Below are 17610 nucleotides of genomic sequence, written 5' to 3'. Positions count from 1 at the left end.
AAATTAATAGATTATTTAATTTAAATATACTTAAGTATTCTATATATATATATAAATATTAAAAAAAATAATAATAAAAAAATAATATATATATATATATATATATATATATATATATATATACATTTTTTTATAGTAGGGAGTTATACAAAGGAGACACCATAGTATAAATAAATACTATGGTGTGTACTAATATATATATATATATATAATTCCCTTCCATTAAAAAATAACAATTAGATGGCTAAATAATGTTAAATTCTAACCACGTTATGATAAAAATATATATATTTTTATTGAACTTAAGCAGCTTAAAAAAAATCTAACATCGTCCTTCCGCAGTCATATCTGAATTTATCTTTTTTCTAAAAAAAATATTAAAATGTGATATTGTACGTAGCAGGAAAAAAAAAAAAGAGGGTGAGCGTCAGTATCATTCGAGGCGAGTCTGTGAATCGAGCTCCTTGATACATGGATTTAAAATGTAATTTGGAGACTGTACTGAGCCCTTTGACTTTGATGCAGCTGTCTTGTTTCACTCCTGCTTAAAGAGTTTTTTTGTACTGAAAATTAGCATGCAAATTAGCTGCATCTGCAATTAGCACAAGAAATAATGTAGTCACCAGCATTGTGGATCATTTCCGTCTGCCATAAACACTTCTGCATGCAAATTCAGCCGGCTGCCATATTTGCGAATGTTTTTATTTCTTATTAATGTGAGAGAAACATTAAGAGGATTAACCTTTTTTTTTCTTTTTAGAGTTTTGCAGTCTGATGCCATCTATTTCAATTTGATTTTGCATTAAACATTTTATATTTCACACTTCAATTATCTAGAAAAGCATCTTATTTGTGTAAATTCAGTTTTTGAACCCTTTGAATGAAATACTTAGAAAAGAAACCTTTACGCAGAATCACGTAAGCATAATATGGACAATGACAAGCATTTTATGTAGATTTAAAAAAAAAAAAAACTATTTAAAATCTGAAAATATCCTTAAAAATATGCGATAAATTCATGAATTTGTCTACTATACTAGCTTGAAATCTCCTGACTGTTGGATAAGATCCAGTAACTTCTGATTTGAAACAAATTTAACCGGAAAGCAATCTTTTTCGGAAGCAGATTTGATGGAGATCTTGGGAAAAAATACCTAAAAAAGATCATAAATCACCAGAAATCAGTACAGATTTTAGTGTTGTTTCTATCACGTTTTGTAAAGCGAAATGATTACCATTGGTTGGTTTGGTAGTTTTTATTTTTGAATATTTATTGAATTTGGTGAATTTAGTGGATAGACAATGAGTAATTCTGTTATTTGAATCATTCTGCTAGCTTTTTGTATGTTTTATATGTTTTATATATAAATAAAGTAAAAATGTGAATTCACTGAATACAGTTACTATTTTCTGATAGTCGAGTATTTGGTTATTCGACAGCCGCATCCTTAGAAAAGCTTCTATTTCCCGAATATATATATTTTTTTATGATCAATACATGATTTAGAAACGCAGAAACTAGACCGTTGGTGATAAGCAAGAAAAATAATTGTGTAAATATGACCAATTTTCTCATTTTTTGTTGTGGTGTCCCTGTTGTCACATTGTAAGCCTCTGTTGACCTTAGCTTCACGAGGGAAGTAGACATTATTTTTGTTGGTATGTTCTTTTCTTTCATCGGTTCCTCATAGAATGCTAAAAAACAATTAACGGAAATGTCACCAAAGCTCTAGTTTGGTACTTTATATGCTGGAAACTTCTAATGGACCAAAAATTATAAGTTAGGATTGAGCACAAGCTTTCAAAACCTTAGAATTGTCTTCTCTAGAAGATTAGCTTCCAGGATATATATTTGAGTTGGTGACGACCCAACATAATCATCTTCTGGATATAGCTGAGACCTTTCAAAAACCCTATAGATCTTCTTAAAGAAAAAAAAATGAGGGATTTAAAAAATATATATTACAGCTTTGAGGAGGAAGTACGTGGTTTATGCTGAAGTAGAATGAAATGTAAAAGCGCTGTCCCTCCTACGCTGCCGAATTAAACACTTTTGTCACTAAATGTAGCAATAGAAACGCCATTCCTCGTTCCGATGAACGTCCAAAGCCTTCGCCGAAATAATTCCTTACTCATGGAAAATTATGAATGGGTCACGGTGTTTAATTGTCACGTGACACAAAAACGGAGACCCTGGTAGGTTGTTGCCGTAGAAACGGAAAAAAACGATTCTTAGAGGTTTGTGTTGTTTTATTGATTAAAAAGAGAGAAAAAAAAGAATAAAATAACAAATAAAATGATGTGCTTAGGTTGTTAGAGAACTTAAAAAAGTGTCCTCCTCACCTGTTGTCTCTAAGTCAAATTGTTATGTCACATACTACTTGTTATGTCCTGTCCATCAATTGTACAGCGCTACGGAATTTGATGGCGCTATATAAAACAATAAATAATAATAATAATAATAGATAAAGGCAGGACTACATCTCAGGAACCCCTAGGCACAAAAACTGAATCCACCAATGCTGTAAGCGTGCCTTGGTATCAGCTTCTTATCGATTCTTTTCTTACCTTCCTCTCGCAGGGTACACATTTAGTAGATGGATCCCTAAATGGATCCTTGCCCTTAATGGGCTCTCTGGACGCTCTAATAGTGGTGTTCCCTAAAGATCTGTTCCGTATTTTTAAACTCCTTCACCTTGAACGAGAAATAGGGTAAAACCCAGAGGAACGTATGTATACACGTTACCTAGATAAACAATCATAATCTTAACATTTTACCCCGAAAATCGTAAGTGTAATTTTTTTTGATTCATCGGCCTAAAATAAAGAGTATCGGAGATGTTAGAACCACTAAGGCAGGATTTATTTTTATTCTCCAACCACATACATAAAGATATATGACCCGTACATGTATTTACCCGCGGTCTAGGTCGTAAAATAGAAATACAGACCATTATATACTTTCAATTAATCAATTATATAAGTAAAAGAAATGATATTCGATCTGTGTGTGTTGGCTGTTCCGTTTTCAGAAGGTTCGAGGCAGTTTTTGAGTTATAGTTTTTCTGTGCTAAAATACTTTTTATTGCCATTTTTTTTGAGGATTTTCATATTTGGTATTCAACGCGGAATTAAAAATATACAGAATTTCTGATTAAATATTAAATATTAAAAATACTAATTTTATGTCTAAATGAAATACTAAAAGAAAAAATAAGATAGAGAGGAAATGCACAAAATATATCTATAAGCGCCGCACGTTCCTAAATACAGAGAGGATATTAAAAAAGAAATCCACCCGTTAGAAGGATGAAGGTTTGAAGAATTCCCGTGTATTCGCTTTTTTGGGTGATATGGGGGATGACTGATCTTCCATGTCTTGTATTGACAGTTAAAGCTACATTTGTATCTCTGGTCCAAGTTTCTGGAATCTGGTAGAAACGACCATCTTGTTTGGTCATCCTGGTCTTTGTCATCTTTGGTGGAGGACAAATGATTGAACTCGCTCCTTGGGAATCTTAAATGACATTGTATAGTTAGAGGTATTACCTGGTCAGGTGTCCGCGTGCCACCATCATGTCAATCTAGAATGTATAATATATTATACTATTTATATTTAGAATTCCGATGTGTGAAGATCTTTGTCGTAATTTTTTATGTATATGTATCCAACACGGCCAGATGATCAGGTCTGTCTTCTCTTCATGTTCTCTGAAGTATTCCCTCCTTTGTCATTCACATCCCTCTTCTCTATACATTTTTTATCATCCTTTTTTATCTACATGGAGATCTCTGGTTATTTTCTGTCTCCTCTTTTTTTTCGCTTTGACTTTTACCTCTCTATCTCTCAGGTTATTGCTCCTACCCCAGTCTCTCCCCACCCTTCTTCCCCCAACATGGCTCCCGAGCCATATCTTACTTTCCGATCTTTCCGGGCACTGGAATGGGTCTAGTTCCCATGGGAACGTCTCTTGATCGGTGCTTCTTTGTGTTCTGTGGTCATACTGAGGTATGACATCATCAACAGACAAAACAAGCCCTTTGTGAGAGTCTTCCTCGAGAGGTTTGTGTTCACAGACCTTGAAAGATGTTGGGCAACTGGGATAGAAGACTCGATGAGTCGGTGGGAATGTGCCCCAATACAAGACATCATGCAAACATTTTTTTAGAATTTGTCCGGCTATCTATAACTACCCAGTAACGTCATCGCGGGTCTTGTGAGGGCTGAAAAATTCCAGAATCAGGGTCCTCCAAGACCGTAGGCCACTCTTACAAGGTGGGGTTTGTGGCGCTTCGATACGTGCGTCTTTTCTGTTCCGTCGCCCTCTTCACTGAGCAACTCATTAACAGTCTGAAAAGGCAGCTGTACTGCTAGTTACGCTGTGACAATGATGTCTTAATAGGAATTAGATTGTAATGAAGACATCAGCTAATCTGATGACTTAATTACCTTCCAAAGAAGCTCTAAAAATGTGTAAGAAGTGTTGCGCTGACATCATGAAAGCTGGCATGTAATGTCAGTGAATCTTCCCCTCTGTTCTCCGTGTAGCAGACAGGGAAGCGGCGCGGGGTAATAAGTGACTCCTAGCTGTTTGTTTTTCATTGTCAGGGGGTGTGATGCGAGGCGGTTGTCTGGTTTTGACATCTGTGTTGCTCCTTTTGATTTCTCGTGGAGCCGAGCCAGGTAGTTTTAGCGATGTATAGATTAGCACTTTTAATGCAGACTCGAGCTGCTATAGAAGGGGGGTTTCACTCCGAGCCGCTGTTCCTCCAGCTTTATAGAATATAATCTAAGGTACAAATCTGGACCGTTTCATGCTGCCTGGAATAATTATTCCATGTTCTCGATACAGGAGGCCGTGATATCAGAAAATCTTTCTAAATTCCGGACTTCTCGTCGTATGTTGCATTCTTTCTACGGCTAAGACCACTGCCTTCGGTTTAATGTCACGGCTTTTTCATAAAGCACTTTATCGGGAGGACATGACGTTGTCTTCGTCTCTAAGCGGAGACTGGAAGGTCATTGGTGGACGGTGGGCGGGATGACATGATAGCGCCCTCTAGAGTTGGAATGGTTGGGGCTTCTCTATATTGTAAGAATTTTGACTCCTACGCCATTATAGGAGGATTATAACCCTCACCGTTTTAGCTATAATGTAGCTATGGATATCCACCAAGGCTTAATGTTTTGAGTCTTTCGTAGGTCGTAGGAGTGATTTCTTGAAACAAAAGCTACGAGGTTGTGGCCGTTCATAAGTTGCCTTCACGCTTCCCGTAGCCGCTGAACACTGAGCTCTGATAATTGCTGGAGTTTTGAATCTGGGTTCTAGGTATACCAACGGGCCTCACCTGTGACCCGGACCTAGATGTCCCTCGAAGTAACTGAATTGTCCCCCCGGCACTGTCATGGTTTCCCCGTTAAATTGGAAGCTGTATCGTGATGACGAGGTCCTCGCAGGCAATGGCTGTAGTTGGAGCTCTAGCTCGGATGCGTTGTTTGTAGGTTAAGTAGGAGAACGTGCGATGCGCGTGGCTTTTAAGCCCAAAAGGAGCGACAACGTCACGGCTCAGAGCGCTTAAAGACTTGGGGTAAAAATAAATCCAAACGGGTGAATCACATTTCTATTCTAATTAAGACTAATTTTCCGTTCTGCGAGTGGAAAACCGCAATAATATAAATACTAATTGCAACAAGAATAAACTCGATCAGTGAGAGGTTCAGGAAAGGAGGACGTGCGCGGGGTTAGGGACATATATTGGGTTACGATATACGTGATGTTGAGTGTGATTGGGCGTTACACGTCATGTGACTTCTTCCCATACTGCTTTTTTGTATATGAGCGCGTCTGATCCGCCGCCTTCGATAAATGGCTCATATGCCGCACATCGACTGCTATATATAGAAACAGTAACAGCCCCATTTGGCCCCCTTCGGCCCCCCATCTAGTCGCCTTTTTCTCCTGCTGTAAAGACTCAAACCTTAATCAGTCGTTGGTCTCGTTTTAGATTCAGGAGCCGTATGTCTATCCCATGCATGTTTAATACCCTCACTGTATTACCCTCTACCACTTCTGCTGGGAGGCTGTTCCACTTATCTACCACTGTCTCAGCCAGTGGTTGTAAATATAAGCACACACACATATATAGGTGTATTCTATATGAATTAAGCATATTCACATACAGATATAAAGTCGCAGCGTTGTTCTGCCTGCCTTTGTTTCGTCCGCTAACCTATTCCGCAGGCAAATAGCAGGCAATCAATGCGTCTTTCTGCCGGGGGGGTGTAGGCGCAGATATACTTGTTTGTATATATATGCGTATAATATGCCAGTTTGTTTGGGGTAATCTTTGCAGTTTTGACATCTTTTCCGCGATCTCCTCGTGAGCTTTTTAAAATTCATTGCCTCCTAGTCTGGAGTAATAAGGAAAAAAAAATAAAAAATTAAATAAAAAATAAATAAAAAAAAGGGGCCAGCTCTCCTTCTTAAACGAAGCCCTCGTGTCTATTAACATTTGTTTGAGCGGAGTTCTATCACAACAGGTGCACAATTATTTTATGGATAAAATATTATCCGCCAACCAAATTAGTCGGGGCAAGATGCGGCTCCGTCTGATTAAATAATCACCGCTGGTACTTAAAATGCACTTGATTTCCGCAGGAATGTTAAGATGCCGACTCTTAGTCTATCAAATAGATTTTCTATATAAACTGATTGTTTTTTGGGGTTTAAAAAAAAAAAATTAGCAAGTGGCAGATTTTCACTGTTTCTGGGTAAATTAAACAAAAATTATGCAGGCAACGGGATATATAATAATACATTTTTATCGAGAGTCAAATATGCTTAAACTGCTAAACTAAAGGGTTTTTTTTTTTGCGTGGCTTCCTTTAAGGGGGGGAGAAGGGGGGGCGTTTGGATTTCTTATGGAAATAGTTTTGAATGTTCTGCATTCAATTACGAAAGCCGTTCGTTAGGAAACATAAAACCTCATGTTTTTTTTTTTAATGTTTTGGTTTATGGAAGACGGCAATTGGGGCATAAAGTGCAGCTTGTACCGGTGGGCTCACACGTGCTGCCGTTAGGAGAATAGTTGAGGAGGGTGATGCAAATCCGAGAGATGGATGTATTTTGAAACGAGTGGGGTATATTCGGAGTGGAACACGCCGTTCGGGGAGGAAGAAAAAAAAAAAAAAAAAGAGGCAGAGCGGAGCGTCGGCGATTGCGTACAGGTAACACGTTTGTCGGTGGGAAGCTGCTGCGGATCAGGAGGTCGAGGCTCGCGTACGGAAGGCGTTAATCCAGACGCGAAGCCCCGGGCTTCTTCTAAAACGCAAAATTAATAGAAAAAAAAAAAAAAAAAAGGGAATAAGAAACAGCGTTAGAATGTGCGTGCTCGGCAACTTCCGCCTACGAATCGCACGATTGTTTCATGGGAGGGAATAAGTAACGGTACAGAACACACGGAGCTCGCTAAGCAAATATTTATTTATTATTTTATCTTGATACGGCTGTTTTTTTATTTTTTTTATTGAATAATTTAAAATAAATGAAAGACTGAAAATATATATATATTTTTTTATTTTTAAGTATTTTTTGACAGGATAGATATAATACAGTAATTAAAATTCTGTAATGTCAGAAAGAACTTAACCCATTAGGCTATGGAATATATATATATTTATAATGATTTATTTATTTTCTATTTATTTATTTATTGGTGATATATATATATATTGTATTATAAAAGAAACATATATTGGTAATGTATTAACTTATTGTGTATGTAGACATTTTTGAATGTAATTTAAATTTCATAAAGTGTTAAAAGCATTTTTTTTTATGAAAATAGTTATTGCTGGGATCTCTACAATTTATTGTTATGATATCTTGAGATATTTAATATATTTATAATACATGAATATTTAATACAGTTATATATTATTTTTTATTATTTATTATTATTTTATTTTAAATAACTTATTTTTCTGTAGCCTCGTTATTTAAGCATCAGACTTCGCAGAACAAAGACGTTAATTCCCCAAACTGTGAATGATTTCATATTATTCCACTACCTTTATATATATGGAGTGTTCTGTATACAGACGCTCGAGTCAGATTGCATGAATGTAAGTAAATGTAAGGTTTATGTGAAGGCTGGCAAACATCTATTAAAGAGGTAGTGGAACAAGTGCCCACATTGAAACATGCAGCTGTTGTAGCTCCTTGAAGAAAGACCTTCATACAAAGGAGGCCTTACATGAGACGGCCGACGGAAAGTTTTCCTTCCCTGACGGGAAAGTCTTCAGGGACCTTGGGTTTTGGTTGGTAACATCAATGCAGCACAAACAGGAGTTTATTAACTAAAAAGTGAAAGAAAACGGGTCCGGCCGCTCGTTACATAGAAACACAGAACCCGCTGGCGGATCGGCCCCATTCGGCCCTTCTACTGTAAAGACTCAAACCTTAATCAGTCGTTGGCCTCGTCTTAGATTCAGGAGCCGTATGTCTGTCCCATGCATGTTTAATACCCTCGCTGTATTACCATCTACCACCTCTGCTGGGAGGCTGTTCCACTTATCTACCACCCTCTCGGTAAAGTAAAACTTCCTTACATTATGTGGTTTGCTGAGCACAGACATTCAGATTGCTGGGTCTCGCGTGAAGCCAGACATCGTTCCATTTGTGTTTCTGCACCTTGGCTGCTGCGTAACGGGGTTATGTGACATAGAATGAAGCTTTCCGGTGCAGGAGCTGAGCGCGCGCGTCTGCGCTAATGCTGCTATAACAAGCAACGTGAAACCGGTGCCAGATAAAAAACACTTGGCCCGCCCAATTTTTGGGGATTTTTTTTCTCCAAAAACTCAACTTTTATTATTTTTTTTTTAAATCCTTTTATTTTGTGGCCCTTTTTCAAATTTCATCAGAGACACTTCAGAATTCTGCCACTTGACTTTTGCACAAAGATTTTCTCTCTTCAAGTATCAGTCTGAATACGTTTGCTCTCAATATGAGAATAAATGTACATTTCTTTCTATTTTTTTGCAATTTAATTTGTGTCATACTGATACTCTTTCTAAACCTACCAAAAATAGAGACGTTCTCGGTATAATTAATAATGAAATCACTTTAAATCCTAATACGTTACTTATGATTTTATACTTTAACTATATTTGATGATTCGGAAAATATAAAATTCTAACCGTTTTACTACGTTCTCTGAAAAAAAGTAAAAAATAAAAAAAAAATACAAAAATTAAATGAATTATCTAAAAGAAATAATTATAAATATTATAAACATAATCACTGGATACATTGAACATTTTCAATAATATATATGGCTGTATTTTTTGTTCTGCTGTAATAGAAAGAATAAAAAATTATGTTCATGTGCAGAGTTAGAAAATAAAATAAAATAAAATTCTTCTAAAACATTCTGATAAAACCAAATAAAAAAAACAAAATGGCACCTACGGATGCTAAATAATTATCTTGGTTTAAAATAACCTAAAATATCTTGTTTTACGTGTAAAAAAAAATCCCACGGCTTCTTTCTATTTAGTATCCGGAGAAGTTGAGGTAGAGCGTAAGTTCTGAGAGGTTCTACAAAAGTTGTCACAAATGTTGCAAGTCAAAAAGAAGGAACCAGTTGGCCGCGTTCCAAGTTGGCGCAGGTGGTGCGGAGAAGCAGGACGGCAGGATTTGTCTTATTTCATCATGAGCTGTGAGATAGATCACACAGAAACCTCACTTCTGCCTTTATTGTTACTTTAAAAAATCCATATTTTTGTTATTAGTATTTTTTAAATTGTTTATTTATTATATTTCACTCATCTTTTTTGGTTATATGCAGCCCCAAAATAACTCCCAAATAGTCCGTATTCACAAAAGAGTTCTCCTGGGTGTAGAAGGGGTCCATCTGATCGGAATGTTGCGGTTGACTTTATTTGGCTTAATTAGCGATTGGTAATTAGTGCCCTCTATACGGTGGGATCGGGTTTGATCGTCACCAGATCTTTAATTAGATCTGCTGCGGGGATGTGTTTTGTAGACCATCTGTATCCCACAGACTAAAGAATCGCTCCGCAAGATCTAATAAGTGATGTGTGTCCAAGACAAAAATACATTTTAAATATTTTGCCTTCTACCGTTCCTAATTAATGTGGGATAAGCTTATTTATTCATTTATTTTTTTTATTTTTAAAAAAAACTTTAAAAGGTACGGTATCTGTAGAAAAAAAAATGAAAATAATTGAAAAATAAAGCATACTTTTCTTGCAATAATATATATCTCTAACAGAGACGTCTCATTTTCAATGTTTTAATATAAAGTGCCTGTTAGTTAATTTTAATGGATTTTGTTAGAATGCTTTGACATTTCAGTTACTTCAGTGTACAAATGTTTTGGCCACCACAATAAGTTCATTGTTAACACTGGGTTGATTTTTTAAATTAAAACTAAAGAATTTAATGAATAGAAATGAACATTTTTCTCTAATGGTCGGCCTTGGGATGTCTGGAGAAAGGCTGGCCTCAGAATTCAATGCCAACAACTAAAGCTTAACGTATACAAAAAATAAATACATTATTTTTATAAAAACAAATGATTTTACAAAACTTGGTGCTTTTGGACCATTTTTTCCCCCTACCTCTTCACAACTTAAGAAAACCAAAATGAAAACTGTTTTAATTATATTTGGAAATGATTTTCCGTTCTGCACAGTTACTCCAATGAAATGTTTTCTCACATATACGAAAACGAAAGAGTATCACTGACATTGCAGCAAATTCCAAGAAAACTCTTTAATTTGATGCGTACAGAATTTGACACATGTGACTTCATTAATTGGGAACGTTCAGAGTTGAATTTGAGAGATTTCATTCTAAATCGAAGTTGTTTAACCCACTTTTGTAAGATCTTTACTTATTTCTTTAGATTGTAGGGGTTCCCTTTGATACGTTAAAGAATTCAACGTCGTCTATTAACAAATGATAGTTATCATTGTTATCTTTTATTGCCCCTTTACCCAATTTTTTCAGATCAATACTAGCTTTTCTTGAAATTGTAAATTTTTGGCCTCAATTTCAAACATGTCATATTTTTCATTCAGGTTCTGCCGTTTTCCCAATGATTATTGGGGTTTCATTGTCTTGGTCTTTGTGAACATGCAGCTGTTGGATTTACTTCCCATGAAGCCCATGATATCATATGTTTGGACAGTTACTGCATACGCGCATGGGTAGAGAGGTCAGGAGCATGCTGGAAAGTAGATTGCCCCAATGGCACCTTTTCTGAGGGGTCTTGGGGTACCCTCTTTTCTTGTAGATATGCTAGAGTGACTCAACTTTCTTTAATATTAAAGTTAAATTAGAATAACGCAACGATCTCATGAGTGATAGGTGATCGTCTTCTTTGTTTCTATAAAAAACGCACATCCAGGGATTCTTATAATAGGAACTTCTAAAAAAATAAGAATTTGTAATTCATAGGAAAATGCTGTCAAAAGAAATCAATACTAAAGAAGTTGGGTTACAATGTATCAAAAAACGTTCCTGTGAATGTAAAGCTCAGTAGTTGAAGAGTAGACTTAGGAACCGGCCCATCGGCGTCCTATAAACAAGTCAATAAAGCGGAGTTATTGCTCACATTTTCACCATCTACTGAATCCCCTCCCCAATATCAGCATTTTACCTGTAGAAACCCCAGCACCATCGCTGATGAGGATGATGGGGACATAGCTGAGGAGGATGATATCATAGAATGCTGAGGACATTGAAGACTTATCGTGGTGGCTCCATCTTTGGGGAATGATGCAGGATTTGGTGTAAAGATTTATAAATGAATTCAAGGCTTCCATTTGGTTTCTTTATGGACCAAAACCAGACTGTATCTGGATTTCTGTCACTGTTACATTATAGGAGACGCGCTTGAAGGATGTCACTGGAGATGAAAGTCCTTATGTTTGTTAATGGGTACCTAGGATGTTATGAACTGTTACATTTAAGACAAAGCTGGTAATGAAAATGAGAAGGAGAGAAAGAGCTGACCTGGTGGAAATCAAAGCTGATGTCCGTCCAGGGTCTTGCTTGGTCCACGTTTGGCTCCTCTCACACCATCGTCCCTCTTCTTCTCTTCTAACCATTGATGTTTCAACAACTCTAAGTGTGCTTATTGAGAAGCAGAACTTAAATTCCGACATCAATCCCTCTTTAATTCCTCCTGTTCATGGGATTTTACTATGTGAGACGCTTTGATTTGTCATCTGAGCAGTAGATACAACGTAGCCCTTCCATATTGTTTTCTCTTGCAGTGATGTGATCAGTGCTATTTATCGAGGCTCGTTTCCAAAAGCCATCTCCATATATTTGAGGAATGAGCTCGAACGAAGCAAATGAAGAATGTTAAGCACCTCGTAACGCAGTCTGCTTCTTCGCCGAATATCTTTAGACAATGAGTGAACCACAATCTGTTTGCCATTTGTACAATTATATGCATATAATTGGCCATATGCATGTATAATAGGCAATAAGACCCAGTGTGATGTGGGTTATGTTATGATACTGGCGCATAACAGCTATATTTAACCCCCCGCAAGCTCCATTTTTAGATACATTGACTCGGTAATACCCTATTAGGGGGTTCTAAGTGGTTGAGCAAAACCATTTGAATATCTCTGCATGTTTTACTGAAGCTCCTATGATCTTTTATTGATATGAAGCGGGATTGTGATATTCTCCTTAGTATTGTACTTTCAGACAATGCTATTGAAACGCGTTTAACAAACGCAATTGTGATTTACATTCATGGTTAAGAAAAGGCAAGGCCGGCATTCGCATTTCATTAATTCCCTCGCTATTCCCTTTCAGTGATTCATTGTTACTTTAGGACAAAAGAGGGACAATTTTATAGCTATCGAGTTTAATACATAAGTGCACTAAATTCGCCTACAGTATATAATAGTATTAGAGCTTTAATATAAGCAATAAATATGTATTAGAACTCCCATTATGTGTACACTATCTTAACTTCCTGTTCTTGGGACCTGCATGATTATTCCTCCCCATTAAGTTATCTCTCCCTTAAGTTGCTGGTTGTTTCTGATTGGTTCAGGCAGCCTTTGGAAGGGTGGGGGAGGAGGTAGATCATTTCAGGACGTGAAATTGGTCAGATAATGCTAGTTATGTCTCTCACCTTATAAAAGGCCATCTTTCTTTTTAGACCATTAAGTTTGCCATATCACACACACACACATACTATTATTTTTGTAATGGGTCCAATATCTCCCTAATTACTAAGCTGGGCCCCAGTAAAGTCTCTGCTTGGACCTTTTGGAACCCCGATATAAGCAAAGATTCACCTCCTTTTTATTTTGTTAGTTTTGTTACATTGTAGCCCACCTTAAAGTGGTGACATTCTTATTACATGAGGAATAATACAATAATTATTAGAGGAAGTAAGAACAATCACGCTCATATGAAGAAGAGGTGCAAGTGTCGGGGAGAGGTTTGGGTAGATAACGGCACAATCATATGACGGACACCAAACCCTTTACATTTAATTAACACCCTCTTTGCTTTCATTTTAACCCTTTGTTTCTGCATCAATTTCTGGATTCTTCTGAAGGTTTAATTTTTATTTAAAAAAAAATACAAGAAGAATCAATTGTATTATGACGGAAATCTCCAAGAAAACTATTACCATGTTTGTTCGCTTCTGCCTGGAAACATCTGGTTCTGCAGTGAAGCGGCTGTGGTTTGGATTCTAATTGAGAGAAAATACCGTCAGAACATATGTTTTCAAAATAAATCAGAAGGATTTTGACCAGTTTATATATATATAATATAAAGGCATTTAATAATTTTTTCTTTAAAAATGTATTTTTTTCTAGAAAAAAAAATCTATATTTAACCCTATTATTACCTGTGGTCTATGGATTCTACCCCATACCTGGCCTTTGGCTAGAGATTATTTATTATTAATAATTATTATTATTATTATTATTATTATTATTATTCACGATATGTTCAACAGCCAGAATGTGTCACTACAGGTACATTGAGTAGAAAAAAAATATATTGAAAAGTTTGGCTGCTGTCACTGCCACGTGACTTTGGGGAAAATTTGGGTAAGATGAATGTTTTAACACAGTTTAACAAGAAAAAAAATGATATTTCTTTCGTTTATTGTATTATAGTCAGGAAGTAATCACATTGAATTTTTGGAAAATGATTTGGGTTTTCAAAGTGTTTTTACAGGTGGGTCAAAAAAAAAAACGTCTAAATTCCAGAACTTTAATGAGTTGTAATGCAATTCATAACTTCATTTGCGCAGCCGAGGCTCGTGCCAGCAACTTTCCCCCCCCCCCTTTTAGTGTTTTTCATTTATGAATAAAGAGAATCAATTTCGTTTGGTTTTCTGGCTTTTATATAAATGGGCTTTGATTTTAATATTAATATTTATCTAAACAGCTCTAGAGTAATATATACAATTATCATAACTATGAAACTTACAGCGACCTAACGATATAACATAAACACGCGGCTCCTTGGGGATAAGGATTAGCTAAAACATTAAGATATTATAGTTACTTTGTGGTAACAATTAGGATGAGTCAAAAATGATTTCTAAGTAAAACAATTCTAGAGTAGATTTCTGTTCATACCCGATAACTGTTAGAATTAAGAAAGTCTCAAAGATCACGTTTTGGCCCAAAAATCAGTAGTTCGTCCACAAGTTTAATTGGGTAATATAGTAAATATGTACGTTTTTTCTTAAAATGTCTCTTCTAGCGCAAGGGGTGGAGTTTCAGATTAGGAATTAGCATATGGGGGTTACACCTGTGGGGGGGGGTAGGTGGAAACATTATTAAAATGGCATAGAAAATGAAGGAAATCATTTTTTTGTTATTTTTTTTAATTATTGAAATGTTATTTAGAATAATAAAAAAGTTGCTTTTTAAACTACACGCAATGGCCACTGTGGGGTAACGAGTCTCTGTAAATACTTCATCACCTATATGTCCCTTGCAGTCATGGATTCCATCCTATTGTGACGTCATACAGATTCAAAGTGATGTCAGCGCTCATAGAATTGATTGTTTACAAGAAATATATATATAATTAATTTTTATTTTGTACGATCCTATTTTTGTCGCAGCTTTGTTCTATCCATGATTTTAAAGGCCATGCAGTAAAAAAAAAAAGCTTACATTGAACTCCGCGTATCCATAAATCACAAATATCAAGTGAAATAATATATTCCAATAAACAATGCGGTTTACAGTAAATAAACGGCTTTCTTACATTATCAAAATATTTAATTATAGTTTGTAAATATCCAATAACTATTAAAATAAAAAGCTATTGTGTTCTCTTGAAAATGTAGTTTAAAAAATATTTTTGTATCTTAATATTTTATTTAATTATATTGAATGAAATGTATTATTTAATACATTTTGTTATTCATTTGTTGCAATTTTTATTAATGTAGCAAATCTAACACCAATATTGCCGCTGCTGGACCTCAGATACATTGTATCACCAATTTATTTTAGATTTAAGTAGCTCTAGGAATGTATTTTTCAGTTTGAGAAGAGTAAAAATAGTCACGCTAAGTGTTTTCGTCGTGCTCCCGATAGCGGTTTTACCCAGAAGAACACAATTAAGGTATTTATTAACGGTCTCATTTCTAGAAAGTGTCGAGAAGCATAAGAAAGCACCGACAATGGCTTTCTGATACCGAAACAAAGGGTCGTCAGTATTCCGGCGTTAAAAAAAGTCATTCAGCACTAAATCATATCGGTTCAGATGTTGTAACCAAAGCTAGATGAAATAATAGGAATCTTTGTGGTTGTTTTATACTGGAAGCCTTTATCTTATGATGTGTTTGGGGGCCTTTGGAATAGAAATCTTTTTTAACCTTCATTTAGACTCAATTCCAAAGTTAGACCAATGGCCGCGGACATCACAAAGTGACTTTTATCTCTGAAGACCTTCCATTCAATTGTTACTTTCTTCTGTTGTTTCTTGATTTTTTTTTATTATTATTTTTTTTTATTTTACCTCTTTTATTTTTTTTTTTCCTCCTCCGGTTGACTTTTGTTGGCCTTTTTGTGACATTTGAAAGAAGGATAGTTAAAAAAAAAAAAAAAAAAATCATAAAATAAAAACCCGCAAATGCTAAATGCTTGACCGGAACGTGTGAAGTAGGAACATCACAGGCTGTCTGTCCAATGTGCCCGGAGTTTTGGTTTTGTCTCTATGTGTGAATTTACCTGGTTATATCACCATCTCAAATAAAAAAATAAAATAAAACACACTGACTTTATTCCTTCTGCTCTGCCGCAAAATCCGCAGTTAGAGAAGCGATAAAAAATTGGGACGATTAAAATCATATCAAATATCGAAATGCAAAAGCCATTCCCTTAAGGTGTGCGTTGGTCTAGAATGGAGTTTTTCTTTTTATAGAAGTAATGTTACGAAATATTATATTATATTATATGCTTTGCAGTTGTCCGATGCGTTCTCTACCTTTGAGTTTTCGTAAGTAATATTGGGCTCTTATAATATTCAGGGCCTTATCGTTGGCATGATGAAGGCATCTTCTCACCTTCCACATGTCTTCCTCTACATGACTTTCTTTCTCTGTCTCTCTCTCCGAACTCTTCTTTCTCTTCCTCTGGGCTCTTGTCTTTCTCAATTAATCTTTTGGGGTCATACCCTAGAGAATTATTGGGGCAATGAGGCTGTTTTGAGGAAGCAAACATGGCCGTGTTCCTATGGTATAAGCATCTCCTTGGTCAGTAGGGTGCTGCTCATGGGTCTTGTTGGTTGTTGGTCGTTGTTGGGTGGCGCTCTTGGGTCTTGTTGCTTAAAAAAAATGTGAATTCTTGGGACCCTGTTACATTTAACTGAAATTCTATGAAATGTAACTAATTTGGGGATTTTGCTTATTGTGTTTAGCTGCGTATCTGAGTCGTCACTCGAGTCAATAAAGACTAAGCTTGGGTCGACTCAACAACTCTTGAAAGGAGAGTTTGCCGTTCACTGGGCATTGAAGGAGTACCCGCTAAGTCCAGATCAGACACAACTAAATTAGAACTGAATTATAATATAGAAATGAAACAGGTAGACTGGACAGGCGGAATAATTCTTATCTTCCGTCAAATTTTATGTTTCTGTGAATTTTACCCAAACTTTACTAAGGTTTAGCAGCCTAAAACTCAAAAATGAGACCCGGATATATTGTTAAATCTCTTATTTTCGCCAGAATTTCTTTTTTTGACGAGCTCGTGTATTTTCTCAGCAAGAAAAAATAAATAAATAAAAGCCTTGAATTAAAAAGGAAACAGAATTTGTAAAGGTCTTCACCCAACGAGGACCATTTTGTGACATAAGCCAAAGGTTAATAAAATACTCTGCGAGTGGAGCAACTTCACAGATAAAGCGTTCACCGTAAACGTGGCCTCTGAAAATAAAAAGTTAATTCACTTCTATATTGCCGCTCGCAAAAATAGTGAATGGGGGCTTTCAGGTGCGTTCTGGAGAGGATTAAAAAAAAAAATAAAAAAATACAGATTTGGAGATTTCTTTCCCTCCGGCGTCCTTCGCCGCG

At 36.0% G+C, this 17610-nt stretch overlaps 1 protein-coding gene across 8 annotated transcripts in view; it reads left to right on the top strand.

The window, feature by feature from the left end:
• The window catches only part of SOX6 (SRY-box transcription factor 6), a 231865-nt gene that overhangs the window by 135964 nt on the left and 78291 nt on the right, over nucleotides 1–17610 (top strand). The gene's annotated exons all lie outside the window — the stretch shown is intronic.

The sequence above is a fragment of the Spea bombifrons genome, chromosome 10, assembly GCF_027358695.1.
Source record: "Spea bombifrons isolate aSpeBom1 chromosome 10, aSpeBom1.2.pri, whole genome shotgun sequence".
NCBI lineage: Eukaryota > Metazoa > Chordata > Amphibia > Anura > Pelobatidae > Spea > Spea bombifrons.
The sequence above is the reverse complement of the archived record's forward strand: the minus strand, read 5'-3'. Positions and strand labels throughout refer to the sequence as shown.